The sequence below is a fragment of the Bidens hawaiensis genome, unplaced genomic scaffold, assembly GCF_021521415.1.
Source record: "Bidens hawaiensis isolate Kalapana, Puna unplaced genomic scaffold, B.hawaiensis_p1.1 tig00024467_1, whole genome shotgun sequence".
Classification (NCBI taxonomy): Eukaryota; Viridiplantae; Streptophyta; class Magnoliopsida; order Asterales; family Asteraceae; genus Bidens; species Bidens hawaiensis.
This window is the reverse complement of record NW_027493867.1, coordinates 19,545-25,491: the sequence shown is the minus strand read 5'-3', so window position 1 is coordinate 25,491 and position 5,947 is coordinate 19,545. Positions and strand designations below refer to the sequence as shown.

General features: G+C 37.6%; 1 pseudogene; it reads left to right on the top strand.

The window, feature by feature from the left end:
- Positions 1 to 2,804: 2,804 nt before the first annotated feature.
- Positions 2,805 to 4,891, top strand: LOC143569390 (pentatricopeptide repeat-containing protein At3g25210, mitochondrial pseudogene; annotated as a pseudogene).
- The last annotated feature ends 1,056 nt before the right edge of the window (positions 4,892 to 5,947 follow it).

The following is a 5,947-nucleotide window of genomic DNA, read 5'->3' as shown; positions in this document are numbered from 1 at the left end:
TAATAATGCCGTTGGGTAACGGCTAAATATAAAAAAAAATTAATTTAAAAACTTAATATATATATCAAACTTTATCTAACAATTTTCACCCTATCATACACAAACACAAACATAAAAATACCAATCATTTTTATTATTTTCATACTTCTTCAAACTCAATGAGTTCCCCGGATTCCACGAACTCTGCCGAGATTTTGGATCAATTAATAAACGAAAGTCGAAGAATTCATCAGATTCACCGACAAGTGGCAGAAGAGCATTTAGAGGTCACGAACGCGGTTCTTGCCGTTGCCAATAACATGGTGTCCGGCTCTGCTCCATCTACGGCACCACGTAGACGGTCATATATCCTTCGGGATCGTACGCAAGCGAACGCTCGTTTGATGAAGGACTACTTCGACGACACACCTATATTTAACGACGCTATGTTTCGACGTCGTTTTCGGATGTCCAAGCGTTTATTTTTGCGCATCGTTGGAGATATGGAGCGGGAGTATGAGTATTTTCAACAGAAACCCAATGCAAGAGGATCTTTAGGATTCTCCGCAATCCAAAATTGTACTTCGGCTATACGCATCCTCGCATACGGCAACACGACCGATATCAATGACGAGGATTTAAAGATGGCTAAGAAAACAACGAGAGATGCGTTGGAGAATTTTTGCATCGGTAATATTTAAATTGTTTGTATTAACTATTGTTTTTAATATAAATATTGTTTAATAATTTATTTGTATAGGGATAATACAATTATACTTTCGTCGTTATCTGAGGATTCCTACTTCAAACGACCTGGCTCGCATATATGATGTACTCGAAAGCAAACATTCTTTTCCAGGCATGATCGGGAGTATAGATTGCATGCATTGGGAGTGGGCCAACTGTCCAACCGCATGGCGAGGTCAATACACTCGTGGTGACCATGGAGTGCCAACGGTTAGTCTTCAAGCCATTTGTTCACACGACCTATGGATTTGGTCAGCCTACTTCGGCTCAGTCGGGTCTAACAACGACATAAACGTTCTCAACGCGTCACCCGTGTTAGAGTATTACATCAGCCGTAGCATACCGGTCTTACCGTTTTATGCCAACGATACCTTCTATCGTCACGGATACTATTTGGGAGATGGGATATATCCAGAGTACTCGATCATCGTCAAGACGTTTCAAGACCCTATCGAAGAAAAAAGAGATTATTTTAAGAAGAAGCAAAAGTTAGCGAGAAAGGATATTGAGAGGTGTTTCGAGGTTCTAAAAAACGTTTGCATTATGTGAAAAACCTTTGTCGTGTATGGACGTTAGCAAAAATGAGCGATGCCATATATACGTGTATCATATTGCATAATATGATTTTAGAAGTCGAGGGAAAAGCAATATGTCAACCTATATACCAGGAAGCGTTCCAGAACAGTTCCCTGAACCAACCCAAGACCAACGAACGTATAACATTCACCAGCTCACATCAAGTGATATACATAACCAACTGAAGGCGGATTTGGTTCAACACGTGTGGGATAATCGTCCCGTTGAGGAGGACGAAGACGAGGAGGAGGATTATGACGACGACGGGGACGAAGACGAAGATGAAGACGAATAGATTAGTTTTTTTATAGAAATTTTTATGTGTATTTTTATTTTGGTGTGTTTTTTTATTATAATTTATTTTTATTATTCGTGTATTTTTTTTAGTTTATGTATTTCTTGTATTTATTTTTTAATTTTAATACATTTTTATTTAATTATTTAAATAAATTGGTTTTTATTTAATTAGTTTAATTATAAAAAGAAAATAATAAAAAAAGACACTGTGGGCCCAACTCAACTTGTAGCCCCTACACCATTACACCACAAAAAGAAATTTCCACTCCATGCTGACTGGGCGCCACGTGTCACAATTCGCCCCCAATTGTAGCCCCTCCACTACACATAGCCTTACAATGCCGTTCGAGTTTTACCACCCTGGTCAACTGACGGTGGTATTTTATTATTGGGTCAACTCGTACAAAGTACCTTAGACAATTCTTTGTTTGTTGGTCGTTCAAAAAATATGTATATTATAAAAATTGTATGTTCAATTATATTGGTTAGATCTGTCACTAATAATTGCAACCCGAAATTTGACGTGAAAAAATTTTAACCGAACCTGAACCGTAGTAAATTAGTTCAGTAATTAAGTCTTATACATGGGTTCAGGTCATCCTAAAACACTGAAATAAAGGTTTTGTTTTACATTCTTTTTATCAAACCTTGAAAATTCGATTATATTCGCATTATATTCAATATTTGGGTTATTGACCTAAAACTTTAGCTGTATGATAACTAACTTTTAAAACGGCTTAATAGCAAATGAAATCAAGTTAATCATCATGAAACTTAGTAGCACATTATCAATAATGTTTGATTCATGTTAAAATAGTAAAAGTTCATATTGAATTGTAGAATTTTATAAACCGGTTTTGAAACCAAAACATACATTAAAAGTTAAAACCAATTTAGAACCAAATTGTTGGTTGTAATCAAGTTTGGAACCTTTTTGTTGAAACCGATTTGGAAATGTACCATACCGGTAAAAAACCAGAACCCGTTTAAAACCGAAACGACAATTTTCTACTTTCAAACCGGGCGACTTATGTTGACCAAACCGAAACCACTCACCAAAAACAACCCAGTTTGTACATTGTACACTTCTATTCATTTTTTTGCAAACAAATACAAGTTAGCCATGCCCAATATGGGAATAAAAACGGGCTCACAAGCCCGAAACCCAGTTTTATCTTTATTAAAACTCCCAAAAACCACTGCAAACTCTTTCCCATGGCCAAACGAATATCACACCAACGCTTTCTCTCTCGTTTTCTTTACCGCCGGACACTCTCCACCACCGCCGACAACTCACTCCAACCCACCACCACCACCAACAACGCCACCGTACAACCACCAAACCCACAACCCCCAATCCCCATAACCCGAACCCCACTCGTCAAACAATTCAACTCATGGGTCGAACACCTCAAACCCGGCTTCACCCAATACGACGTCGTCGAAGCCTTACGCTCCCAACCCGACCCGGATCTCGCATTCAACATCTTCCGTTGGACCGGCCAACAACGTAATTACAAACACACCAGCACCACCTACCTCACCATCATCCAAATCTTGGTTACCAATAAACGTTACCACCACGCCGAAACCCTAGTCGAAGAAATCATCGCCGGCGCGTGTTCCGGCAGCGTACCACTGTACAACTCCGTCATCAAATTCTGCTGCGGCCGTAAGTTTTTATTCAACCGGGCATTCGATGTTTATAAAAAGATGCTAGCTGCAGAAGATATTAAACCCGATTTAGAAACTTATAAAATGTTGTTAGACTCGTTACTTAGAAGGTTTCATAATGTTAATGTGTGTTTCGTGTATTTACGCGGTGTTAAATCATTATCGGAGCAAATGAAAGCTTCCGGTGTGGTCCCGGACACTTTCGCGATGAATATGATAATTAAAGCGCACGCGAAATGTCACGAAATTGATCAGGCGATTCGGGTTTATCGGGAAATGGAGTTGTACGGAAACGAGCCGAATTTGTATACTTATTGTTATTTGATTCACGGGTTGTGTGAGAAGGGGCGAGTGGATGAGGGGTTAGCGTTTTATAAATTAATGAGGGAGAAGAGGTTGGTGCCGAAAGGGAGTACGTTTATGATATTGATTTGTAGTCTTGCGATGGAGCAGCGGTTTGATGAGTCGATTGGGGTTGTTTTTGATATGTTGGGTGAATCGATGTCGCCTGATTTGTTGACGTATAAGACGGTTGTTGAAGGGTTGTGTAGGGAAGGTAGGGTTGATGATGCTTTTGATGTTCTTGAAGAGTTTAGGAAGAAAGATAGTTTTATGAACGAGAAAACGTACAAGGTTTTGCTTAACGGGTTGCACTATATGAGCTAGTAGATCTGGTTGCCGTATGAAAGTTACGATTTTTTGTAACTATGGATGATGATTTGTGTGATCAGCTCTGCGGGAAGCATATAACAGCTGGAAACGGGATAAAATGGTTGAAACCGCTTATGCTCTGCATCGATGGATAATTGGATACTTGTGTTGATGCCTCTGCAAATGGAGCAAAGAGTAAGTCATCATTTAAGTTGGAATAATGTTTGATCAATTTGACTCCTGCATTTATACATGAATGTTATCTTGTAAGTTTCTTGTTTGATATGTTGAGAATAAGAATCGATAAGTTTTAACTTTTGTGTATTCATCTTATGCCCTAACAGAAGCTGATACATGAAGATACATTTGTATATCAACTTTGACTCGTGCAATATAAATTTTTTAATGTAAAACAAAGAAAATTCTGTGTTTCTTGTTAGAAAATAATACATTATTCAAAAGGTGAGAATGATACACCCGTATTTTATGTATGTATAAATCATATGTCAATGTGGAGGATTTGAATATAGTAGTTTGCGAAAATGCATTGCTTTGATAGAATAATTTATGGCATGCTGTAGCAGAGGAGACGACACAAAAGTGGAGAAAACAGGCTAGCTTGGCGTGGTCTACGTCAAATTTGAGTAAAAAACAGTTTGCAGCGGTTTTTATAGAAGCTGTCGACAGTTTGGAAGGTGGTTACGATGGACAACTTGTTTTACGGGCAGCAGGAAAGTGAGAATAAAGAAACACTTGATAATCCTTTAGTACTTAATTGTTTTCGAATGGTACTTACATAGCATTTCATTTATCAATAATTTGAACATGAGAGCAATTTTTGTTTAAACATTAGCGGCCAAACATTTTGTTGCTACGTCCAGGTTAGAGGTTTAGTCATCATCATCTATAATATGTAATTTAAATTCTTTGTTTAAACATTAGACGAGTATGGCCATTAATATGTGAATGTGGATGACTGTGCTTTCGTTATTGCTTATTATATATTATAAATAGTAAGGTCGGTCATAGACAGAGTTTCACTGTTCATTTTATTACGCATTATTTATTTGTACTTTGTGCTTCAATGAATGTTCCTATACCACAGCTTTGCGATGCTGCCACGTGCTCCCTGACAATGTCACCTCACCTTCCCGGCCCACTACACAACCATTATTCTGATCAGTGGTTGCTCTGATTGACTGTTGTAGTATGAACCATAGGCGATGGTTGTCTTTAGGTTGAATGAGGCTCAGCCATTGTATCTATGTAGATTGTTGTCATTAATACTTAGGGCTTATTGGTGATGTTGGAGCTTATTGTCGGTGATTAGTTTCTGATTCCTCCTTACTGTTTTGATTATGTGATGATGATGGCTACGACGATGTTGATGATGATCGTAGTGTTTTAGTTCCCATACATATTTTCCTCTCCGGTTGAATCGATCAATGCCTACTAATTTGAAGGTAATAATAGTCTGTGTGTCAGTTCTTTGTTCTTGATTATGCTCGATGACTAAAGTTTTAGTGGTTACTAAAGTTTTTATCATACATAAAATTTAGTAGTCACAAGCGAATGAATTTGACGATAATTTGGGTGAATTGAACTTATGTGTACAACATGCTAAGCTTGATAAAATATTTGTGTGAGATGCTAAGAAGACATTGACAATTGCTGCTACAAGATAATGGACATTCTAGGGATACCTCTTTGCATATAATACTTTCAAGTTTCAACTATGTTACAACAGATACCTCTTTTGAAATGCGTACTTAAGATTTGATAGTTTAAAGGGTTTCGGGTTTTATTTTATATAGGCTTAGTTGTGAAATTAAGGATATGACCTACTTTTCTTTTGATGCGGCAATGATGTAGGTCACTTGAGTAGTTGGGACACTAGAAAGCTTAAAACAATCTTCTGCAATTAAAAACTTGACTAGGGCGCACTAGTTTTTTATCTGGCAACTGTAATAATATCTGCTCAACATGATCAAGAACCATGGTTAATTAGAAAAGGATTTACACA